The 26,374-nt window shown below is 43.4% G+C and overlaps 1 long non-coding RNA gene and 1 pseudogene across 1 annotated transcript; one reads left to right on the top strand and one right to left on the bottom strand.

Annotated features, from left to right (window-relative positions):
• Positions 1-235: 235 nt before the first annotated feature.
• On the top strand, positions 236-25,684 carry LOC102130802 (uncharacterized). Its single transcript, XR_010581838.2, has 4 exons — positions 236-466; positions 703-796; positions 5,145-5,193; positions 24,394-25,684. It is a non-coding gene; the product is annotated as an uncharacterized lncRNA (long non-coding RNA).
• On the bottom strand, positions 9,334-9,927 carry LOC107127805 (large ribosomal subunit protein uL6 pseudogene; annotated as a pseudogene).
• Positions 25,685-26,374: the final 690 nt, after the last annotated feature.

Genomic DNA, 26,374 nt, shown 5'->3' with positions numbered 1-26,374 from the left:
CTTTGGTCTAGAGTTGGTCCATCTGCCCGATACGAGACTCAAATCCAGCCCTAGAAACGCCCCCCCACCTGTTCCAGGTGGCCAGCACCCTAGACAGGACAGAAAGGGCAGGCCTCCAGCCTCAAGTCTCAAACACGGTGGGGGGCTGCGCGGCAAGGAGAAACCCAGGAGATGCTGGGGTCGGGGCCCAGGGCAGGGAAAACCCTCAGCTCTGTCCCCTTTCTCTTGTCAAAAGCCAGGTGAGCGAAGGAGGTGATGCAACGTCACCCTGGGTGGCCAAGGCAGTCACTCAGGTCTCGAGGTTCCAGGAGGGGGACGCGCTGTGACCCCCAGCCCCTTAGGCTCCTGCCTGCGCGATGAGCGTTCCCCCGCCCGCTCCAGCCGCGAGGGCCCCCGAACACTCCCGGAGCTGGGCCTTGCGCCGCCTTCCCTTGGTCGGTCGGCAGGGGTCAGTGTTTGGCCGCAGGTGAGCAGGCAGCGGCCGGGGCTGAATCGGGTTCTTCTAGCTGGGTCTTGCCCGTGCCAATCTGCCTGGACTTGTCCCCCGGCCATTAATTTGTTCTAGCCTATCGAGACTCCTCATATTCTCCCCACCCCCCGACCACTACCTCCATACTGTCCTTCCTAAGTCACTAGGCCTGCACCCTTCCAGAAGCATAGATCCCTGAACACATGGATAATTACTTCCTGGCCTTATACCAGACAGTGATTCGAGACTGGAAAGAGGACATGGCATGGAGTCAGAAGATTTGGGTTCAAGTTCCCGCTCTGCCAATTACCAGCTGTATGATGTTGGGTAAGTCGCTTTACCTCTCTGTGTCAAGTTTCTCATCTTCAAAAATGAGCTGATCTCAATAGGAATGGCTATGATGCCACATGCCAAGGATTTATATGCCATACACTGTGTGTGTTATCATCTCGAGGGTTTAATAGGAGGAGACTATGGCCCGGAGAGATGAACAAGCAGCAGGAAGTAGCAGAACCAGCCTCTGAACCCAGGTCTATCTATTTCTATCATGTTAACCTGCCTTGCAGGGCTGTAGTGAGAATTTAAATGTAGAATGTATATTATTCTCTTCTGGCAGTTTGGCCTGGATCCTGGTGGGTGAACTTTCACTTCTACTAACAGGGGAAGCAGGGAAAGGCATTTTTCAATGGTTAGAAACATCCTCAGTGGGGTATGAAATGGAAATAGCCCACTAGAATACAAGCTCCAGAAGGGCAGAGGTCTCACTTGTCTTGAGTCTGTTGCTCACATAATTCCTGATATATAGTAGATGCACAAGAAATATGAAGAAATGTATACATGTGTATACCTCCTACCTTCATTATAAGATAGTTTCTAACACAGAGTCATTTTTCATACCAACCATGCAAGTACCAGGCAAGTGATGCCAATTACTAGTTCTCATGACCATTGTTGAGCTTAATTCATCGGTTTTATTGGATCCCCTGAAACTCCTACAATCCTCTAAATCATGGGGATTCAATAACAGTCTTTTTATCGGTATGTTCACAAGACAAACTGAGTAACCCAGCTTAATGACTCATCTTCATGTCTTATGACATTAAGAATAAGATGTGGGGTAATGATAAATGTGATAAAACCGATGGCTCTGAGAAAATGTCATAGGCATGTGGCCCTGAATGCTCTCCCATGTGGCTCTAGGGGCTTCAGCAACCTTCAGTCCCATGTCCACCCTCACTCCGCTTCAATAATCAATTTGTCCTTGTCCAAAGCATTTTTGAGGACCTTGTTGCTCTTCTTCCCTGTGTTAATCAGGCGCACAGGCCTAAAATATCAAATCCTAGGCAGATGCATGAACCCACAGGACAGCAACATCGAGAGGGCAGAGTAGAGGTAGGCTTCAGTTCAGAGCAGGCGTAGGTTTGGAGAAGGAAACTGGGAAATGAAAACAAGTTGTCTATACAGACTGTCTCCCTAGAAGTCCATTTAAAGAAAAAAGAGGCTCAGTACCATCAAAGCCATGGGCAGTGGTGCCATGCAAAGAGCAAAGACCTGAATCTGAGTCTTGGATCAGTGAGCTTCTTAGCTTCACCTCCAGGCTCCAGTTTCCTCCACTCTAACTGGGGCTGTATTCTCTCCTCTCTCCTGGTTTCCTCCAGTTTCTCTGAACATTCTTTTCATTTTGGTTGTGAGATCTGCTGCTCTCTCCTGCACCCTTGGTAGATTCTATGCTGACTTTTATTTTTCTCCTCTTATATGCTCTCATTAGAAAATCTCATCCTTTTGTGAATCCAACTGCTGCCCATGTGGGGTGATTCCCAGGTTTATGTCGCCAGTCCTGTCTTCTCTACTACTCTTTAAATTTGAAAACAAGGGCCGGGTGCGGTGGCTTACGCCTGAGATCCTGGCACTTTGGGAGGCCGAGGCAGCCGGATCACTTGAGGCCAGGAGTTTGAGACCAGCCTGGGCAATATGACAAAACCTCATCCCTATAAAAAATACAAAATTAGCTGGGCATGGTGGCAAGCACCTGTAGTCCCAGCTACTTGGGAGGCTGAGGCAGGAGAATCGCTTGAACCCAGAAGGCGGAGGTTGCAGTGAGCTGAGATCGCATCACTGCACTCCAGCCTGAATGACAGAGTGAGACTGTCTCAAAAAACAAACAAACAAACAAACAAAACCCAACTTTGGGTCAAGCATCCATCCTTGACCAATTAGCTGTAGCTAGGGAAGTGGAGTCCTACAAACACAACAAACCACCATGAGAATCATGGAGATGAATGGGGCAGGAGAATTTACCAGAGGAAGCCTAGAGTGGAGTGCTGGACAGACCACCATGTAAAGTTACCAGCTGAGGACATTGCTACTTGGATACCCCCACGGGTATTTCACCATCTTCCTCTGAACTCATCATTTTCCCCTGAAAACCTGAATCTCCTCTTCTCCTAGTCCCCATGAAGGGGCTGTCATCTACCAAGTCACCCCACCTAGAGATCTGAGAATCATTCTGGAATCCTCCCTCTCTATCGCCAACCCAAATACTTCTAGCTATTCACCATGTCTCTCTAATTCCACCTTCTAAATATTTCTCTTGTCTGTTGCTACTTCGGTTTTCTGAGCTCAGACCCTCCTCACAGATCTGGAACATTGCAATTGCAATAGTTTCTTTCTTTCCCTTCCTTCCTTCCTTTCTTCCTTCCTTCCTTCCTTTCTTTCTTTCTTCTTTCTTTTCTTTTGACAGAGTCTTGCTCTGTTGCCCAGGCTGGAGTGTCCAGCTAAGTTTTGTATTTTTACTGGAGACAGGGTTTCGCCATGTTAGCCAGGCTGGTCTTGAACTCCTGACCTCAAGCAATCTGCCCGCCTCGGTCTCCCAAAGTTCTGGAATTACAGGTGTGAGCCACTGCTCCTGGCCTGCAATAATTTCTTAGCTGGTCTCTCTGCTTCTAGTCCTGCTCCCCTAATCTACTGTCCTCACTGCTGGCAGCATCTGCCTTTGTTTTCCTAAATGAAATAGATTATTTTCTGATTACATTAAAAATACATGTTCAGTCGGGTATGGTGGCTCAATCTTGTAATGCCATCACTTTGGGAGGCTGAGGCAGGAAGATTGCTTGAGGCCAGTAGAAGCAACATAGTGAGATCTCATCTCTATAAGAAATTTAAAAATTAGCCGGGCATGGTGCCACACACCTGTTGTCCAAGCTACTGGGGAGACTGAGGTGGGAGAATAGCTTGAATCACGGGAGGTCAAGGCTGCAGTGAGCCAAGACCCTGCCACAGCACTCCAGCCTGGGTGACAGAGCGAGATGTGTCTCAAAGAAAACAACAACAAAAGACATAACCATTTTAAAAATTAATAAGGAAAAAAATAAAAAGAATGTAAACTTTGCCTAAAATTTTACCACCATGAAAGAACTATGTTATTTTGGTGATCATTCTTCTTTGCATTTTTCATTCCTGTTTTTAAAAATTATGTATCATACATGCAGTGAGTGGGTTTTTTCCACTCTCCAGCTTCATTGCAGGACATGCCTTGCCTTGCACATTATAGCTGTAAATACAGAGTTGCCTATAGTCTCTTTTAGTACACCATGTTGTTTCTCACCTCTCTGCCTCTGCTTATGCCTGATACGCCCTGTATTAATTTCCTAGGGTTGAAGTAACAAAGTGCAGGACTTAAAAACAGCTGAAATTTATCCACTCACAGTTCTGGAAGCTAGAAGTCTGAAATCATGCCCCTTCCAGAACTTCCAGGGGAGGATCTTTCCTTGCTTCTTTCAGTTCCTGGTAGGCCCAGGCATTCCTTGACTTGTATAGCACAACACCAAACTCATGTGGTCATCTTCATGTGGCCATCGCCTCTGAGTCTGTGTGTCTCTATATCTTCACATGGCATTATCCCTGAGTGTCTGTCTCTGTGTCTAAATTTTCTTCTTCTTAAAAGGACACCCAGCCAGGCATGATGTTTCACATCTGTAATCCCAGCACTTTGGGAGGCTGAGGCAAGAGGATTGAGGCCAAGAGTTCAAGACCAGCCTGGAAAGCATAGTAAGTCCCCGTTCTCCACAAAAAATACAAAAATTTGCTGGGCGTTAGTAATGTACCTCTAGTCCCAACTACTCGGGAGACAGACAGAAGGATCTCTTGAGCCCTGGAGATGGAGGCTGCAGTGAGCTATGATTACACCACTGCACTCCAGCCTGGGTGGCAGAGCAAGACTCTGTCTCAAAAGAAAAAGAAAAAACAAAAAAGGACACCAGTTGTATTGGATTCTAGCCCACCCTACTCCAGTATGCTAAGGTTCCCTGCAGCCTCAACATCCCGGGCTCAAGCAATCTTCCCACCTCAGCTTTCCAAGTAGCTGAGACCACAGATGTGTGTCACCACGCCTTGCTAATTTTGTTTATTTTTTGTGGAGATGGGGTCTCACCATGTTGCTGAAGCTGGTCTCAAACTCCTGGACTCAAGCGATCTTCCTGTCTCGGTCTCCAAAAGTGCTGGGATTACAGGCATAAGCCACCACATTTTCAATGACCTTATTTCTAAATAAGGTCACATTCCGAGGTACTGGGATTTAGGACTTCAACATGTCTTTTGCTGGAGGGTGACACAATTTAACCCATAACATACCCTTTTCCATTTTCTCATCTGACCAACCTCTCTTGAACCTTCACAGGCCAGCTGAGCCGCCATCTCTTCGAGGAAGTTTTCCCTGAAGCCCTGAGGTAGGCCTGTGTTCTTCCATGGCGGCCACATCAGCACGCAGCACATTTAGTTGTCTCCACATATGGGTTGGTTTTCCTTACTTAAAATATCCTTATCATCCCTTGGGGGTAAGGACTGTATCTTTTCCATCTTTAATATGCCCAGCACTTGTCTCTTATATTAATTAGTTCAAGACTAAGTGGGTTGGAGGCTCAAAAATACAGTAGCTTGCCAGGCATGGTGGCTCATGCCTGTAATCCCAGCACTTTGAGAGGCCAAGGCAGAGGGTCACTTGAGCCCAGGAGTTCAAGATCAGTCTGTGAAATAGAGCCAGACCTCATCTTTACAAAAAAAATACAGTGACTTAAGGAGGAATAGAAGCTCATTTCCCTCCCTCATAGCAGTCCTGAGTCGAGCAGTGCAGTTCGGTAAGGATCTTGCCCCACCTGGCCATCTGAGGACTCTAGTTCTTTCCAGATTGTTGTGCTGCAAATATAAGGACTCTGTCCTCATCTGCTTGACAGAAGCTGGATAACAGGCACATCTGTCTTCCAGGTTGGAGGAAGAGGGAAAAGACTGTGGGAAAATACATGCCTGGTGCCTAAAAGTTCAGACCCAAAGCGGCCCTCATAACTTCTGCTCATATTCTCTTGCTGAGCGCTTAGCCACATGGCTACACTTAGTTGAAAGGAAGGCTAGAAATGTGTCATCAATTGAACAGCAATGACTGTATTACAACTCTGTTATAGTTCCATAATTCCTTATCTCCAAGTTCTGAAATCTCAAAAGCTGTGAAAATTGAAAGGTTGTGTGTGTGTGTGTGTGTGTGTGTGTGTGTGTGTGTGTGTTGTTGTTGTTGTTGTTGTTGTTGAGACAAGGTCTTTCTCTGTCATCCAGGCTGGAGTGCAGTGGCATGATCACGGCTCACTGCAGCCTCAACCTACCAAGCTCAAGGGATTTTCCCACCTCAGACTCCCAAGCAACTAGGGCTACAGGTGTGTGCTATTGTGCCCAGCTAATTTTCTTACTTTTGTAGAGACCGGGGTCTTGTTATGTTGCCCAGGCTGGGCTTGAACACCCAGGCTCAAGCGATCGTCCTGCCTTGGCCTCCCAAAGTGTTAGAATTACAGGCATGAGGCCAGCCAAAAGTTTTTTCTTAAGTTTGGCACAGACTCAAGTGGTGGCAAAATCTGACTTGAAATGACATGAGGAATTTATAGAGACATCTATAAAGACTATTTATAGTCTTTATAGTCTTTATTTCATTCTCTTAGAATGAATATCAATGTATTTTATTGCAGAAGTGCCAACATATTTGCTTAAGCTCTCCCCAGACCCCACTGGGGGATTGAATAATATGCAGTGTGTGGAGCATATTATCTCTCTGAAAACCAAACACTTCTAAATTTCAGGGCTCCTCTTAGACCCACGCAAGAGGACCCCACACTTTGGAGGGCCTTACTTTGCCCTTCTTCTAGATAGCCCTTGCTAATTAGGTAGGCCTGTGAGGCAAAATGAAGGGCCTCTAACCACCTGAGCACCCCTCAACTCTAGACCATGTCCCAGGTACCTGAGACACTGGAGTTTGCTGCCCAAGTGGTCCGCAGCCTGTGCAGATCTCTTTAATAGGTCAACCTTCTGGATGGGTGCAGGGTGGGGGTTACCGCTGTCATATGCACTCTTAAGCCCAAGACATAACCAAAGAGCAGCTGTTTGCAGCGGGTATGGATAGAGGCTGGTTGTGCAAACTAAAATGTCCACACACGTGCCCATGAAACCACTCAAGGTAAGGATAGAATCGAGTGTGCAAAGAGAAAGGGGACAGAGTAGTTATCCAAAATTGTAAATTTGACCCTGGCCATACCTATCAACGTAGGACAGAGCACAGTTCTTATTTATTTATTTTTCAAATAGAGATAGGGTCTCACTATGGTGCCCAGGCTGTTCTTGAACTCCTGGGCTCAAGTGATCATCCTGTCTCAGCCTCTCAAAGTGCTCAGATAATAGGCATGAGCCACCACGCGCAGCTCAGAAGACAGTTCTTATTTAGTAGCTTATTAACTTGATTTACATATCGTAAATATATTAGGCATGGATGTGTGGGCCTCCAGGCCTGCGTGTTCAAGTGAGTCTGTACATCAACCCCAGATATTTTGTTTATTTTATTTTATTTTATTTTATTTTATTTTATTTTTTGAGATGGAGTCTCTGTCGCCCAGGCTGGAGTGCAATGGCGCGATCTCGGCTCACTGCAACCTCCACCTCCCGGGTTCAAGCGATTCTCCTGCCTCAGCCTCCTGGGTAGCTGGAATTACAGGTGCCCATCAACATACCTGGCTAATTTTTGTATTTTTAGTAGAGACGGGGTTTCACCATGTTGGTCAGGCTGGTCTCAGTCTCAAACTCCTGACCTCAGGTGATCCACCCACCTTGGCCTCCCAAAGTGCTGGGATTACAGGCATGAGCCACCGTGCCTGGCTGAGCCCCAGAGATTTTAGAGAGGGACTGTGTACTCGTGCTATGGGAGAACAGGAGAATGGACCCTACAGCTTGGTTCCTGGCACTTAGTAGGTACTTGATAAAGGACTGCTGAACTGAAATAAGAACAAGAACTAGCTCACAGGCTTACTGGAACAATCACAGATAGTGTATGTGAAAGCCTGACGTGAATTATGAAAGGGTCCCTGAATGTGGAGGAGGAGGAGGAGGATGGACAGAGTGGAGAAGTTCAGGGAGACCCGAGAGTAGATGTAGAGTCGATGACTGAACAACAGAAGATGCCAAATGGTATTTGACAAACTACTGAGGAATATTAGCAGTTGCATTCGTTATGAATCTTGTTGAAACACCAGAAACCAACTCAAGATAGCTTAAACAAGTTGGGGGCAGAGGGGAGGATGAAGAGAAGTGGGTTAAAGGGTACAAACATACGGTTAGACAGAAGGCATAAATTCAATGTTTGATAGCAGAGTAGGGTGACTACTGTTAATAAAAATGTATTGTATTGGGGGGATGGATACCCTAAAAACCCTGACTTGTTTGTTATGTATTATATACATGTAATAAAATGTCACATGTACCCCATGGATTGTACGAAAAACAAGATAGCTTAGCCAGGCGTGGTGGCTCACGCCTGTAATTCCAGCACTGTGGGAGGCTGAGGCAGGCAGATGACTTGAGCCCAGTTCAAGAACAGCCTGGGCAACATGGAGAAATCCCATCTCTACAAACACAAAAGAATTAGCCGGGCACGATGGTGTGCATATGTAGTTTCAGCTTGGGAGGCTGAGGTGGGAGGATCACTTCAGCACAGGAGGTCAAGACTGCGGTGAGCTATGATTGCACCACTGCACTCCAGCCTGGGTGACAGAGTGAGACCCTGTCTCAAAAATATATATACACAGTCCCAGCCTGTAGTCCCAGCTTCTGGGGGAAGCTGAGCCCAGGAGTTCGAGGCTGCAGTGAGCTGTGTGTGTGTGTGTGTGTGTGTGTGTATCTATACATACATAAATGTGTATAATTATATATGTGTATATATGCACACATATACATATGTGTATATATGCACACACATATATATAGCTAGAACAAAAAGAGGGGGAATTGATGAAAAGAAAATAGAATGCACTCAATCCAGACCTCCTCTCACAGAGCAAGTTGTAATCTACTTCTCATCTCTGCTTCTTTTTTCTTCAGGTCTGATGCATTTTTCTTTATCTGCAGACCAGCTCCTCACACAACCAAATCTCAATGGAAAAATGTGACATTCCGGATTCAGCCACCGAAAGAGGGGTTTTTCCCCCCTCTTTGTCCTTCCTTCTTTCCTTCCTTCCTTCCTTCCTTCCCTCCCTCCCTCCCTGCCTCCTTCTCTCTCTCTCTTTCTCTCTTTCTTTCTTTATTTCTTTTTTTGACAGGATATCATTCTGTCACCCAGGCTGGCGATCACTAGGTACCATCATGGCTAACTGCAGCCTTGACCTCCTGGGTTCAGGCGATCCTCCTGCCTCAGCCTCCTGTATAGTTGGGATCACAGGCTCATGCCGCCATGCCTGGCTAATTTTTAAAAATTATTATTATTATTTTTTCCAAATCTGTTGGTCTTTTATTGTATTATTTAAATATCACAAATAGGTAGGAATCATCCAGCATCCTGTTTCTGTAGCTGGACAACTCTGAGATCTTATTCATCAGCCTGCTGAACAGTTCCCTTTTCAGAGACATAGATACCATTCAAAGATTTCCTGATATCCTTGTTTTTAACTGTTGTGGCTTGCTGAATCAAAGCTGCTGAATTTGAAACAAGCTCAATGTCATTTCCTTCAAGGATGAATTCATCTTTCTGGGCTTGAGATACTGAACGAGCAACACGTAGTCTCATCTGAACCTTGTGGATATATCTTTCACCCAATAAATTTTGGATTTCAACAAGAGACCCATTCTCCTAGATAACGTTGATGGGGAAGTGAGCGTACACGGACCTCATCTTGTAACTGAGGCCCAGTGTAACACCCTTGATCATGTTCTGTACATGACTACAAATAGTCTGAACAGCAGCCAGTTCCTTTCTGTTACCCCACCGTTTGTCATCCCGGAGCCTCTTTTTTTTCTTTTCAAGAAGACTGAGTTCTATACTGATGTGACTGAAGTCCCTCCACAGGGTTCCTCTGGGGCCCTTCACAATAACTGTGTCCCTTCAGAGTAATGTCAACATTTTTTGGAATGTTGACAGTCTGATTTCTGAGAATGGTCTTCATTCTCGCAGTAGACGTGGCTAAAAATTATTTTTAGAGTTGGGTCTCCCTATGTTGCCCAGGCTAATCTCAAACTCCTGGGCTCAAGCAGTCCTCACACCTTGGCCTCCCCAGGTGCTGGGATTACAGGTGGGAGCCACTGTGCCAGGCCTTCTGCTCCCCACTTAACCCCTGGCAACTACTAATCTGTTCTCCATTTCTACAATTTTTTTTTTTCAAGAGTGTTATATATATAATGGAATCAAGCAGTATGTAGCCTTTTGGGATTGACTTTCTTCACTCAGCATAATGCTCAGGAGATTCATCCAGTTTGTTGCATGGGTCAACAGTTCATTCTTTTTTATTGCTATATAGTATTCCATGGTATGGATGTACTACAGTTTCTTTAACCATTCAGCCATTGATGGACTTTTGAGTTGTTTCCAGTTTTTGGCCACTTAGAGTTGCTATAAACACTCATGTATTCTTTTTTGTGAACATAAATTTTTATTTCTCTGGAATAAATTCCCAAGAATCCATACAGTAGTTCCATGTTTAGTATTTTTAAGAAACTGCTGGCTGGGCGTGGTGGCTCACACCTATTATCCCAGCACTTTGGGATGCCGAAGTGGGCAGATCGCTTGAGCCCAGGAGTTCAAGACTAGCCTAAGCAACATGGCAAAATCCCATCTCATACAAAAAATTAGCTATGCATGGTGGTGTATGCGTGTTGTTCCATACTGCTTTGGAGGCTGGGGTGGGAGGATCGCTTGAGCCTGGGAGGCAGAGGTTGCAGTGAGCAGTGATCACGCCACTGCACTCCAGCCTCAAAACACACACAAAATTTTCCAAACTGTTTCTACAGTGGCTGTATCCTTCTACATTTCCACCATCAATGTGTGAGTGACAGTTTCTCCACATCCTCACCAACATTTGGTGTTGTCACTTTTAAAAATGTTAGCATTCTGATCGGTGTGTAGCCATATCTCATTATGGTTTTATTTTACATTTCCCTGTTGACTAATGACATTGATTAACTTTCATGTGCTTATTTGCCATCTGTATGTCCACTTTTGTGAAGTATCTCTTCATGCCTTTTGCCCATTTTCTAATTGGATTATTTGTGTTTTTATTGTTGCATTTTTAGAGTTCTTTAATATTTTATTTACTAGTCTTTTGTTGGATAAGTGGTTTGCAAATATTTTCTCCTCTCTAGCTTGTCTTTTTGTCTTTTTACAGATTATTTCACAAAAGTTTTAAGTTTTGATAATTTCCAATTTATCAATTTTTCTTTTATGGATTGTACTTTGGTGTCAACTTTAAGAGCTGTTTGCTTAGTCCTAGACCGTGAAGATTTTCTTCTATTTTTTTTCTAAAAGGTTTTTTTTTTTTCTTTTCTTTTTACTTTTTTCTTTTTTTTTTTTTTCTGAGACAGGGTCTCACTCTGTCACCCAGGCTGAAGTGCAGTGGCACAATCACAGCTCTTGCAGCCTTGATCTCCCAGGCTCAAGCAATTCTCCTGCCTCAGCCTCCGAAGTAGCTGGGATTACAAGCATGCGCCACCACAACTGGCCAATTTTTGTATTTGGGTTTTTTTTTTTTTTTGTAGAGATGGAGTTTCCCAAAGTGCTGGGACTATAGGCATGAGCCACCACATCCAGCCTACATGTTTATCTTATATCCTGTGACATTCTTGAACTCACTTATTTCTAGGAGGTTTGTTTGTTTTTGTAGACTCCCTGAGATTTTTCTGTATATATAATCACGTCACCTGCAAATAGGAAGAGTTTTGCCTCTTCATTGCCAATCTTTTATTTCCTTGTCTTATCTTATTGCACGGACTGGAGGTACCAGCACTATGTTGAATAAAAGCAGTGCTTTATTTCCACTATTAGGGGCAAAGCACTCAGTCTTTTACCATTAAGTATAATGTTAGTGGGTTTTCTATTTTTTCTGACAGATGTTTTTTGTTTGTTTGTTTGTTTTTGTTTTTTGTTTTTTGAGATAGAATTTCGCTCTTGTTGCCCAGGCTGCAGTGCAATGGCACGATCTTCGCTCACTGCAACCTCTGCCTCCCGGGTTCAAGATATTCTCTTGCCTCAGCCTCCTGAGTAGCTGGAATTATAGGCATGTGCCACCATACCCAGCTAATTTTGCATTTTTAGTAGAGATGGTGTTTCTCCATGTTGGTCAGGCTGGTCTCCAACTCCTGACCTCAGGTGATCCGCCTGCCTCAGCCTCCCAAAGTGCTGGGATTACACTACACCCCCGCCAGTTTTGTTTTTTTTTTTTAATTATTAAATGGGTGTTGAATTCCATCAAATGTCTTTTCTGCATCATTGATATGATTATGTGGGTTTTCCTCTTTATACTGTTAACATGGTGGATTACTGATCACTTTTTGAATATTGAATCAGCCTTGCATCCCTGAAATGCAAGTGTATAATCCTTTTTCTATATTGCTGGAGTCCATTTGCTACTATTCTGTTAAGGATTTTTGCCTGTATATTCATATAGGATATTGGTTTATAGTTTTCTTTTTGTTCTACTGTCCTCATCTGGTTTTGATAATATTAACCTTATAAAATTAATTGGAAAACATTTTCTCTCTTCTGTTCTCTGGAAGAGATTGTGAAGAATTAAATTCTTCTTTGAGTGTTTGGTAGAATTCTCCAGTGAAACCATCTGGATCAGGAAATATTGAGAGGGAGGGAGGATGGTTTTTATTACAAATTCAATTCTCTTAATCGTTATAGGGCTATTCAAATTAAACTAATACCCTAAAATTAAACTAATTTAAACTAATACCCTTAAAAAAAAACCTCTACACATATAAACTCATACTGGATGAGTTAGGTAGTTTGTGTTTTCAGGGAAATTGGTTTATTTTATTTAAGTTGCCAAATTTATGTGTGTAGAGATTTTTTGGAGGATATAAATTTCCTAGGGCTGCTGCAACAAATTAACACAACTTAATAACTTGAAACAACAGAAATTTATTCTCTCACAGTTACGGAGGCCAGAAGTTCAAAGTCAGCATCAATGGTCAAATCAAGGCATTGGCAGGACCACACACTTTTCAGAAGCTCTATAGAAGAATTCATTTCTTGCCTCTTCAAGTTTCTGGTGGCAACCAACATTCCTTGGCTGGTGGCCACATTGCTTCAATCTCTGCCTCCATGGTTGCATTCCCTTTTCTTTCGTCCACAAGTCCCTCTGTCTCTCTCTTATAAAGACATTTGTCATTGCACTTAAGGTCTACTAGGATAATCTCATCTCAAGATCCTTACTTAATCACATCTACAAAGACCCTTTTTCCATATAAGGTAATATTTACAGGTTCCCAGTATTAGGACCTAATTAATGCTTTGGAGACCTACTGAGGCTGACTAATGGCCTCCAAAGATAATTCTCTGTTTCTCTTTATTTCCCTATTATTAAGTTCCATAGTGTTTCCCTATTATCCTTTTGATGCCTACAGGGTCCATATATCTCTTCTTTCATTGCTAATATATTTCTCCTCTCTTTTAAAATTTGTCAGTCTTGCTAGAGATTTATTGATCTTTTCAAATAATTAGCTCCTTGTTTCGTTGGTTTTCTCTTTTTCTTTTCGATTTTGTTTCTTTTTTAATTTTCAATTTCATGGTTTTTTTTTTTTTTTTTTTTTGAGACAAAGTCTCTCTCTGTTGCCCAGGCTGGAGGGTAGTGGCATGATCATAGCTCACTGCAGCTTCCAGTTCCTCAGCTCAACTGAGCCTCCCACCTTAGCCTCCCAAGTAGCTGGGACCACAGCTGTGTACCACCGTGATTGGTTAATTTTTAATTTTTAATGTTTTTTAGAAATGGGGACTTGCTGTGCTGCCCAGGCTGCTCTCAAACTCCTGAACTCAAGCACTTCCCCCACCTTGGTCTCCCAGACTGTTGGGATTATAGGTGTGAGCCACCATGCCCAGCCCTGCTCTTATCCTATTATTTCCTTCCTTCTGCTTGCTTTGGATTTATTTTTTTCCCAGGTTCTTGAGGTATGAGCTTAGATCATTGATTTAATAAAGACTTTCCTACTTTTCATTTATTTTCTTTTTTCCTTTCTTTCTTTTTGAGACAGGATCTCGCTCTGTCACCCAGGCTGGAGGAGTGCAGTGGCACAATCTCAGCTCTCTGCAGCCTTGATCTCCCCAGCTCAAGTGATCCTGCCACCTCAGCCTCCTGAGTAGCTGAGACCACAAGGACACGCCACCATACCCGGCTAATTTTTGTATTTGGGTTTTTGTTGTTTGTTTGTTTGTGTGTGTGTGTGTGTGTTTTTGTAGAGATGGAGTTTCGCCATGTTACCCAGGCTGGTCTCAAACTCCTGGGCTCAAGCAATCTGTCCACCTCGGCCCCCCAAAATACTAGGATTATGGGCATGAGTTACCATACCAGCCTCTACTATTCTAATATGTGCATTTAATGCTATACATTTTCTTCATCTGTGTCCCACAGATTTTGTTACGTTATATTTTCATATCACTGGCTTCAGTGTATTTTACAATTTCTCTTTGCCAGATGCAGTGGCTCATACCTGTGATGTCAGCACTTTGGGAGGCAGAGGCAGGTGAATCACCTGAGTGCAGGAGTTGGAGACCAGCCTGGGCAAAACAGGGAGACCCCATCTCTACAAAAAATCCAAAAATTAGCCAAGCATGGTAATGTGCTCTTGTAGTCCTAGACACTCGGGAGGTTGAGGCTGCACTGAGCTGTGATAGTGCCACTGCATTCCAGCCTGGGCAACAGAGCGAGAGCCCATCTCTAAAAAAAGAATAAATAAATAAATAAATAAATGTATATATTATTATATGTACTATGTATACTATTATATAATAGCATACTATAATAGTATACTATTAATATATTATATATTAATATAATATAATAGTATACTATTATAGTATGCTATTATATAATATATAATAATATATGTAATACATATACTATATATGTGTATATTTATACATGTATTATATATACACATACATTATATAGATGTGTGTATATATAGTATATAAAAATAGTTTTTATATATACATATATAATTTCTCTTGAGACTTCCCTTTTTGGTCCATGAAGTACATAGAAGTGTGTTGTTTAGTTTCCAAGCATTTGGAAATTTTTCTGTTACCTTTTTGTTATTGATTTCTAGTTTGATTCCATTGTGGTCAGAGAACACACTTGGTATTAATTCAGTTGTTTTTCATTGGTTTATTTTATGGCCCAGGATATGGTCTATTTTGAAATGTGTTACCTGAGTAGTCAAAAAGAATGAACATTTTGCTGTTGTTGGGTGGAGTGTTCTATAAATATTCTATTAGATCCTGTTGGTTGATGGTTTTGTTGAACTCTTCTATATCCTTGTTGATTTTCTGTCTAGCTGTCATATCAACTATTAAGAGAGGAGGATTGAAGTCTTCAGCCACAGTTGCAGATTTTTCTATCTCTCCTTTCAATTCTATCAGTTTTGGCTTCATATGGATTGCAGTTCTGTTGTTTGGTGCATACACATTTAGGATGATTTGTTTTCTCGCTTCTCTTATATCATTGTACAATGTCTCTGTCTCTAGAAAAGTTTCTTTGCTTGAAGCCCACTTTATCTGACATATATACACATACACGATATATATATATATATAGCCACTCCTGCTTTCTTTTGTTTCATGTTTACATAACATATCTTTTTTCATCTTTTTACTTCCAATCTACCTTTATTGCTATACTTACAATGACTTTCTTATGCACCACATCTAGTTAGGTCATGTTTTTTAATCCACTCTACCAATCTCTATCTTTTAATTAGATATCAATCTTTTAATTGCATTTAGACCATTTACATTCAATATAACTATTGATATGTTAGGGAATAAGCCTACTGTTTTATTTTTTTGTTTTATGTTTGTTTTCTCCACTTTTTTTTTTTTTTTTGTCCTGAGACGGAGTCTTGGTCTATTTCCCAGGCTGGAATGCAGTGGCATGATCTCGGCTCACTGCAACCTCTGCCTCCCGGGTTCAAGTGATTCTCGTGCCTCAGCCTCCTGAGTAGCTGGGATTACAGGCAGCTGCCACCATGCCTGGCTAGTTTTTGTATTTTAAGTAGCGACATGGTTTCATTGTTGGCCAGGCTGGTCTTGAACTTCTGACCTCAAGTGATCCACCTGCCTCAGCCTCCCAAAGTGCTGGGATTACAGACAGGAGCCACCATGCCCAGTCCACTTTTAATTTTTCTATTTTCTTCTCCCTACCTTCCTGTGGGCTACTTGAACATTTTCTTTAGAATCTTTTTTTTATTTATCTGTAGTATTTGGGGGTATTTCTTTACATGTAACTTTTTTTTTTTTTGAGATGGGGGTCTCACTCTGTCGCCCAAGCTGGAGTGCTGTGGCACCATCTCAGTTCACTGCAGCGTCTGCCTCCTGGGTTCAAGTGACTCTAATGCCTCAGCCACCCAAGTAGCTGGTATTACAGGCAGGCACCACCACGACAAGCTAATTTTTGTATTTTTAGTAGAGATGTTAGCCAGGCTGGTCTCGAATTATAGGCCTCACATGATCCACCCGCCTTGGCTTCTCAAAGTACTGGGATTACAGATGTGAGCCACCAAACCTGGCCTACATGTAACTTTTTAAGTGACTTATCTAGGTATTACATTGTATGTACATGGCTTAATACAGTGTACTGATTTTACCAGTTAAAGTGAAATATAGAAACCTTACCTCCCAAGCTGGACATGGTGACTCACTCCTGTGATTCTAGCACTTTGGGAGGCCCAGATGGAAGGATCCTTTGGGCCTAGAGTTCAAGATTAGCCTGGGCAACATAGTGAGACCTTGTCTGTAAAAAAGTTTAAAAATTAGCTGGGTGTGGTGGTGTGCCTGTAGTCCCAGTTACTCGGGAGGCTGAGATGGGAGGATCAGTTAAGTCTAGGAAGTTGAGACTGCAGTGAGCCATTATCATGCCACTACACTACAGCCTGGGCAACAGAGTGAGACCCTGTCTCAAAAAGAAAAAAAAAAGAAATCTTACTTCTCTTTACATCCCTTTGCCTACCTTCATTTATGATATGATTGCCTTAAATATTTCCTCTGCATATTTTTAGAACCACAACAGACTGTATTGTAATTTTTGCTTCAACTATCAAAAATAATTTAGAAAACTCAAGAAGAGGCCAGGTGCAGTGGCTCATGCTTGTAATCCCAGCATTTTGGAAGGCCGGGGTAGGCGGATCACAAGATCAGGAGATCGAGACCATCCTGGCCAACATGGTGAAACACTGTCTCTACTAAAATACAAAAACAGCTGGGCGTGGTGGTGCATGCCTCTGGTTCCAGCTACTTGGGAGGCTGAGGCAGGAGAATCGCTTGAACCTGGGATGCAGAGTTGCAGTGAGCCGAGATCACACCCATTGCACTCCAGTCTGGCTAGAGAGCAAGACTGTCTCAAAAAAAAAGAAAAGAAAAGAAAGAAAGAAAACTCAAGAAGAAAAGGAGGCCAGATGAGGTGGCTCACGCCTGTAATCCCAGTACTTTGGGAGGCCAAGGCAGGCAGATCACTTGAGATCAGTTGAAGACTAGCCTGGCCAACATGGCAAAACCCCGTCTCTACTAAAAATACAAATAAAATTAGCCAGGCATGGTGGTGGGCGCCTATAGTCCCAGCTACTGGGGAGGCTGGGGCACGAGGATCACTTGAACCCTGGAGGCAGAGGTTGCAGTGAGCCGAGATAGTGCCACTGCAGTCCAGCCTGGTGATAGAACAAGACTCAGTCTCAAAAAAAAAAAAAGAAGAAGGAGAAGGAGAAGGAGAAGGAGAAGAAAAGAAGAAGAAGGAGAAGAAGGAGAAGGAGAAGAGGCTGGGCTTGGTATTACACCTGTAATACCAGCACTTGGGGAGGACGATGTGAGCCGATCACTTGAGGTCAGAAGCTTGAAACCAGCCTGGCTAACATGGCAAAAACCTGTCTCTACTAAAAATACAAAAATTAGCCAGGTGTGATGGTGGGCACCTGTAATCCCAGCTACTCAGGAGGCTGAGGCATGAGAATAGCTTGAACCTGGGAGACGGAGGTTGCAGTGAGCCTAGATTGTGCCACTGCCCTCTAGTCTGGGTGGCAGAGTGAGACCCTATATTGAGGAGGAGGAGGAGGAGGAGGAGGAGGAGGAAGGGGAAGGGAAGGGAAGGGACGGAGAAGAAGAAAAAATGTGTTTTGAACAATGAGAATACGTGGACAGGGCGGGGCAATCACACAGCAGGGCCAGTTGGGGAGTGGGGAGCTAGGGGAGGGATAGCATTAGGAGAAATACTTAATGTAGATGACAGGTTGATGGGTGCAGCAAACCACCATGGCATGTGTATAGCTATGTAACAAACCTGCACTTTCTGCACCTGTACCCCAGAACTTAGAGTATAATTTAAAAAAAAGAAGAAGAAGAAAAGTGTTTTATATTTACCCATGTCTTTGCTCACTATGTTCTTTCTCCCTTCCTGATGTTTGTTTTCTTTCTTTTTAGAGAAATTTATCGAGCATTCTTTTAGGGTATGTCTGCTTGTGACAAATTCTCTTAGTTTTTCTTCATCTGGGAATATCTTGCTTTACTCTTTATTTCTGAAATATAGTTTCACAGGCAATAGAATTCGGGGTTGACTATTTGTTTTCTTTCAGCACTTGAAAATATTGTGTTATTTCCTTCTGACCCCCGTGGTTTCTTTTTAAACATTTGCTGTTGTTTGAATTATTTTTCTCTACAGGTAAAGTATCATTTCTGTCTTGCTGCTTTCAAGAGTTTTCTTTGCCTTTAATTTTTACTTTTTATTTTTATTTTATTTATTTATTTATTTATTTATTTATTTATTTATTTATTTTTTGAGACGGAGTCTCACTCTGTCACCCAGGCTGGAGTGCAGTGGCCGGATCCCAGCTCACTGCAAGCTCCACCTCCCGGGTTTACGCCATTCTCCTGCCTCAGCCTCCCGAGTAGCTGGGACTACAGGCGCCCGCCACCTCACCCGGCTAGTTTTTTGTATGTTTTTTAGTAGAGACGGGGTTTCACCATGTTAGCCAGGATGGTCTCGATCTCCTGACCTTGTGATCCGCCCGTCTCGGCCTCACAAAGTGCTGGGATTACAGACTTGAGCCACCACGCCCGGCCTATTTTTATTTTCTTAATTCTGTAGAAACAGGGTCTCACTGTTATCCAGACTGGTCTTGAACTCCTGGGCTCAAGTGATCCTCTTGCCTCGGCCTACCAAATTACTGGGATTACAGACATAAGCCATCATGCCCGGCCTGCCTCTAATATTTAGAAGTTTGACTTTAATATATCTTGGTATGTATTTCTTGAGTTTATCCTGTTTTGATGTGTTATCCTTTTCGCTCAGCTTCTTGAATCTGTAAGCTAATGTGGCTCTTTTTTGCCAAATATGGGTTTTTTTGTTTGTTTGTTTGTTTTTTCCTTTTTGAGATGGAGTCTCGCTCTGCCACCCAGACTGCAGTGCGATGGCGCAATCTCGGCTCACTGCAACCTCTGCCTCCTGGATTCAAGTGATTCTTCTGCCTCAGCCTCCTGAGCAGCTGGGACTACAGGCACCTGCCACCATGCCTGGCTAATTTTTGCATTTTTATTAGAGATGGGGTTTCTCCATGTTGGCTAGGCTGGTCTCAAACTCCTGACCTCAAATGATCCACCCACCTCGCCTTCCCAAAGTGCTGGGATTACAGGCATGGGCCACTGCGCCAGGCCAGCCATTACTTCTTGAGTACTTTTTTTAGTTGTACCCTCTTTCTCATTTCTTCCAGGATTCTGATTACATGAATTTTAGATCTTTTCATCTAGTTCCACAGGTCCGTGTGGCTTTTTTCATTTTCTTCAAACTGTTTTCTCTCTGTTTTTCAGATGGAGTGATTTTTAATTATTCTATTTTCAGGTTCACTTGTTCTTTCCTCTGTCCCCTCCATTCTACTGTTTAGTCCATTTACTGAGGTTTTTTTACTTTGGTTATTATGTTTTTCAGGTTTAAACATTCCATTTAGCTCTTCTTTATATTTTCTGTTTCTTTACTAATACTTTCTACTTTTTTGCTTTGTTTCAAGTGTGTTCTTAATTACTTGTTGAAGCATTTCTATGATGGCTGCTTTAAAGCCTTTGTCAGATAATGTTAACATCTGTCATCTTTGTATTGGCATCTGTTGATTGTCTTTTTTAAAATCAGTTTGAGATTTTTCTGATTCTTGGTATCATGCGTGATTTTCAATTGATACCTCGATATCTCATATTATTTTATAGGCTCTGGATCTTATTTAAGTCTTCAGTCTTAGCTGGTTTTCTCTGCTCCTACACAGGACGGGTGGGGGACTGTTACTTCTTTATTGCCAGGTAGAGGTAGAAGTCCAGCTTCTCCACTTGGCCTCCATTCACACTTGAAGGAGTGGATATTTCTCACTACTGCTGGTCAGGGGTGGGAGTTCTGCCTCCCCACATGGTTTCTGCTGATATCATGGTGGGGATAGCCTTGTTACTACTACATAATGGTGAAAGTCCTGCCTCTTTACTAGGTCTCTACTCTAGTGGAAAGGGAGAAGGACATCTCATTGCTTCCAGGTGAAGAGTAGGTTTCCCATGTAGTTTCCACTGACGTTGGTTTACATTGGGGAGGTGGGGGTGGGACCCAGGGATGTGGATACAGGCCTACAAGGATAAAAGTCCCTGATCTCTACATGGCCTCCTCTGACACCACCCAGTAGAGGTGCTGGGGGGCCTTGTTACAGCTTTGCCTTCAAAAGCATGAAAGTCTCAGCTTCTCCCTCAACCTTTGCTGGTGTGGGTGGGACCACAGTTTTTTCTGTAGTGTTTGATTGGAGCAGAACAGTTATTGTCTTCAAAGTTTTCTGTCTTGCTGGGCTGTCCCTTTCCTAGTCTTTTGGCTAGTGAGAGCAGGCTTTTATTCAGGCTCCTCCTTCTCCTTCTTCTTCTCCTCCTGTCTGAACCCATTGGCATCTCTGGGTTGCTGCTCCAAGCCTTGGATATATGACACCATAAGAAAATCGAGGGAATGCACCACCATGTTTTCCTTGGCCCAGGTCCACAGCCTGTCTGCCGTCTTCATATCTTTCCTAGTGTTCTAATGTCTGTTTTATAGACAATGTCCAGAGTTCTTAGCTGTATTTAGGAGGAGGAATAGGGAGAAGTACAGCTCCTCTGTTTTCCTGGAGTGGAATTCTCTGCCTCTCTGATTTTAAACAAGCCAAACTCACAAGAGGGCAAGCAGAAAGCAATTTTATTCTTTCTCACAACTATCTCTTTCAAATTGGCCTGTGGCCTCATTCTTCTAGATGAAATTTTAGGCAGATTCTTAGCCTTTTCAATCCCTTTCAGTTATAAATATGTGCATGCATGTTTGTTTGTATTAACATCAATCTTCTGAACTCTTGTCTAATCTAATCTTTTGCCCTCCCAAACTTGGACCTATCTCAGGGCCTATCTATATCTATGGTAGAAAGAGGGGGTCTTGGGAGTCTTGGTTAACTTCTTTACTATTTCCCCTCCTTACTCTTTTCTCCTCCCCTATCTCCCTCTTTCTTTTCTATTTATTTTTAGAGCTAGAGACTCGCTATATTGCCCAGGCTAGACTCAAATCCTAGGCTCAAGTGATCCTCTTGCTTCAGCTTCATAAGTAGCTGGGACTACAGCACTCAGCTCCCCTTTATTTTCTGTGTTACATCTGGCTCCACTAGTGTTGAAGTGAGAGAGATCAAGGAGAAATACGGGGCAGGAAAAGATCCTGTGTCTGTTATAGTTTTAATCAGGTGTTGGAGCTCTCCAGATGTAGCCAAAGGCTAACTCTTTTCCATGGGGCCCATTTGTGGATTTTTCAGTTCTTCCCATTTCTGGTTATTATTTGGAATCAGAATACCAATAATTAAAAAGAAATAGCATTTCAAGCAAGGGAATATCTGTTCTGGTTTGGAAAAAAATCTATTTCACACACATTTTCGGTTTTAGAAAGAATATTTTTGTTTAGAAGGAATATTTAAAAGTTTATATTTAGAATGCTGTCAAAAGTTCCAAATTATTTGTTAAATATTTAGATGATTTTATAGAAAAGGAGCATTTCAAATAAAACTCAAGCATAAAATAAAGAATACCAATTAGTCAATAATACCAATTAAAGCATTAAAAAAAGAATACCAGTTAAGCAACCAACTCGCCTGTTGGGCTGTGAACTGCCCATGCCCATTTCTGCCTATATTTTTTGCTCACATCATTCACTGGCTGAAATGCCTTCCCCTTCCTCTAGCCAAATCCTGCTTTTCCTTCGAGTCCCAAGTAGCACCTCTTCATGAAAGCCTCCCATAACTACCCCAACTCACTTCTCTTTTTCCTCTCACATTTAGCTATTGACTCCTGCCTCACGAAGGCTGGTGCTGTCTCTACAGTGAATATTGTGCACCTCAGGGTAGAATGGAGAGCGCAAGGCTTCAAATCAGGCAGTCCAGGTTCAGACCCCAATTCCAGTGCTAAAGAGCTGCGTGACTTTAGGCCGATTGCGTGTGACTTCCCTGAGCCCCAGTCTCTTTGCCTGCAAAATGAGAAAACTGATAACAATGTCATCAGTTGTTCTGAGGATTCTGAGAGGAATTAGTAGGAGAGGGAACTGAGAAGCTGCAGGCATCTACAAAGCTATTCAACTGGCATTTAGGAAGATGTTGCCCGTCAGAGTCAGACCTTCTCAGCATCTTCCGGCTGGGCCCAAACTTCCCAAGACCATTTGGACAAGGTAATCTCTATCCCACCCTGGCCTCCTCCCGGAGGAGGAGAAGAATCATGCTGTTACAGAAAAACTGACGATTTGGGCAAGAGAGCTAATGGTTATGTTCTGCATCGGGTCAGAGATGGGCTGGGAAAACCACTCCAAAGCCAAGATAAGCAGTGTCCTGGAAAAAGAAGGCTGCATGGAGCCCAGAGTGGCCTGGATCCTGCCTCATTTCCTGGACCAGCTCCTTAGGTGGTTACTGGATGGCCAATAAAGCAGAGCTTATTAAAGTCAACGAACTCAGGCTTCATCGCTGCCCTGGTATCCAAGCACCAGTCTGCCTGGGATTTCATTTGCCTGATGGACAAAGGAGAGGATGTTCCAATACATATCCTGAGTGGTGGGAGTGGGGAGAGAAGGGGAAGAATGCTCTCTAGAGATTTCTCTTTGTCCTCTGAGGTAAATAGAGGTCATGTCTTCCCTAACCACACTCAGTGATCTGAATCTCTTGGACTGTGGATTTTTCCTTTACCTGCTGTGAAGTCTTGAAAAGTATGAATTAGCTAGATAATGATCCTCTAAAGATGTACAAGAGTTAAAGATGTGTTTAAGTTCTTCAAGCAATCCAATATGACTACAGGTTTCCAAAAATTTGAAGGAAACTGAAAGTCACAGTTCCCAAACCAGATATTTTCCGGTGTCCAGATGTTCAGTGGCATGCAAACCAAATGTCTGGATTATGAGCTCGTTTTTTCATTTCTTTTTTTTTTTTTCCAGCTTACATGCAGATGTTGGGTCCAACTGGTCAGAGGACTGGGGAAGAGATAGAAATAAAATCTAGGGTGTTCATCTAGAGTCTCCTGCTTCTCTAATCCTGCTCCCTCTTCACGCTGCTCCCCACATCCTCCCCAACTCAGCTTCATGCTACATCTTGGCAAATATAGCTCATATCCAGACACAGTGCTGCCCTTGACAGCTGGGTCCACAAAGGCAGGTCGGGTATATCTTTAAAGAAAAGTTATCTTAACCATTCAGAAGCCTTCCTTCCTCAGAGGAGAGCACCTCCCCAGCAGACCTCCGAGGAGAGCAAGGGCAGGACGGGAAGGATAGAAGGAAGTTTCAAGACTGCAGGAAACAAGAGCTTGGAGGTCAAGGGAGAGATCAGAGAAAACATGAATCTGATCAGCATCCTCGTGGTCTAGAGTGGAGACGATCTGCAGAGTCAGCCTCAGTAAGGACACAGGTAGTCAGAGAAGAACCAAAGCCTCTAAAGATGAAGCTGAGAAGTATATGGTCGTAGAAGACTAGTGTCTGTTATTCCTAAAAGCTCAAGGAGGTATAAACCACTTAAGATTTAAATGGAAGAACACACGATCTTACCTGCTTTCAAAGGATTTTGGGGTCCCCATTCTCCCATTAGCAGTCAGGCAACTCTCTCTGTCGTCTCCAAAGGGAGGAGTGGAAAGGCTTCAAAAGCCCTAGGAAATAAATGTCCCCTTCACCCAAAATCCAGTGTGTAGCCTGAGGATAGGACTTTCACTGAGAGAAATATGTAGAAGGGGATAGAAGCCGGGCACCCAGGTGGTGGGTGACAGAAGAGAACTTCCTAGCTGGTTTTAGTTAGGGAGGGCATCCTGGGCAAAAGTCAGAATGCAACTTTTCTTTTTTTTTTAACTCCTTTTAACAAGATGCTGTTGAATTCCTCTTTTGCAGATGTTCTGCCAATTGAATGGAAACTGTCCATAGTGGGGAGCAGAGAGCCTCATCCTGTCTGAACTGGACATCCATCCTTAAGGCCAGAGTTCTCCCACCACCAACTTTAACTCCTGCCCTAGCCCTCTCTCTTCCTTTTCAAAACCCTCTCCACCCAGGAAGGGAGATTCTGGAGCCAAGACTGTACCAGCCACACCTCCCCAGAGTTGTTAAGCAAGGAACCCGAAGCCAGGGGTGGTCCTCTGGCAATCACCCCCATTACCAATAGCAGGACAGATGTGTTTCTGATGGACTACACTATCCCCGGAGGTCACATGATTCAGGCTGCCAAAGGTACCTGCCCTTGGGAAATCAACTCCTGAAGGTAAATTGGGATTGGGTCCTGAGAAGATCCATGGAAGCCCGGAGGACCCTGCCTCTCTCTGTTGCTTCATGCTGTAGAGGCGGTACTGGGGAGGGCTGCCCACATCCGGTGGGGCAGCTGGGACCATACGTTTGATGACACTCTGCTCCCTCAATGTGGAGCCTCATCCTCATCTCACAGTCCAGCAGGCCTCTGGCGGGATGGGCTTCTCTCACCCAGTGTGTGAGTTTTTTTGGAAGTGGCCTGATTTTGGAGTTTCCCTCCAAGCCTTTCCCAGGCACATGCTTTCTCTCCCATTCTCTCTTCTTTTATCAATCTTCTTAAGTCTGATTTTCTCCTTTTTCCCTCTGTTGTCTCCATCTTTTTTCCAGTCTCTCACTTCTCTTTCTTTCTCCTCATATTTCACTCTGTTCTCTCACCCCTCCCTTTCCCTTCTGTTTCTCTCCCTCCCTCTCTTCCCACCCCCTGCCTGGCCTTCAATATATCAAGCAAAGTTTTATCACCTTATGCAGGGGCAGCCCTGCCACTGCCATAGAGTTGATAGGCTAATGACATTTTGTGGATATTGCTATGTCACAAGTGCAGGGACAGCATCAAAAACAGCCCTGATGTCTAAACCACTTCAGCTATCTTTTTTATTTTTTAAATAAATATGTTCACATGATTTTAAGAAACTATAAAAATGTATAAAGTAAAAAAATCTTTCTCTCACACTGTCTCCACCTCTCCTGGTCTCTCCATTGTGCTTTGAAAGGGGAAACCATTGTGATTAGTTTATTCTATGTCCTTCCAGAGTGTCTTTATGCAAATGAAAATTATTGTGATAATATATTCCTATTTTTCCCCTTACTACACAAAAGGTAGACTACCATAATTCCATTCTGCACTTTCTTTTATCACTTGATAATAAAAACATGATTTTATTAACGGGTGTTTATGGAGTGATTACCATGTGCTATGTGCCTGCTGGGCACTGTGGAACATACACGGGTAAACAAGACACAATCACTATCCCCATATTCAAGGATCTGAAGACAGTCTGGTGACAAATGACCAACAGGCTCATCCACATTCAGCCATGCTATAGAGGGCTGAATATTTTTAAATAAGTAAAGTCAGCCAGGCATGGTGGCTCATCCCTGTAATCCCAGCACATTGGGAGGCCAAGGCAGGAGGATCGCTTGTGTCCAGCAGTTCAAGAACAGCCTGGGCAACATAGTGAGACCCTGTCTGCACAAAAAATAAAAAATTAGCTGGGCATGGTGTGGTGGTGTGTGCCTGTAGTTTCAGCTACATAGGAGGCTGAGGTAGGAGGTTTGCTTGAGCCCAGGATGTTGAGGCTGCAGTGAGTCATGGTTTGTGCCACTGCATTCCAGCCTGGGGTGACAGAGCGAGATCCTGTCTCAAAAAACTAATAAATAAAATAAGTAAAATCAAGGAACAATGAGAGCACAGAAGAGGAAGGAGATTAAATCCAACCTTGAGGACTCATGATGGGGATGGTGTCTGAGCTGAACTTCGCAGAATGGATGGGATTCTGCACACACAGAGCTGGGGAAGTGGAGGGTTTCATGTGGTCAGAGACAAGGTGAGAAAGTTCTGGCACATGGCATATAC

This window comes from Macaca fascicularis, chromosome 16, assembly GCF_037993035.2.
Source record: "Macaca fascicularis isolate 582-1 chromosome 16, T2T-MFA8v1.1".
NCBI lineage: Eukaryota > Metazoa > Chordata > Mammalia > Primates > Cercopithecidae > Macaca > Macaca fascicularis.
The sequence above is the reverse complement of the archived record's forward strand: the minus strand, read 5'-3'. Positions and strand labels throughout refer to the sequence as shown.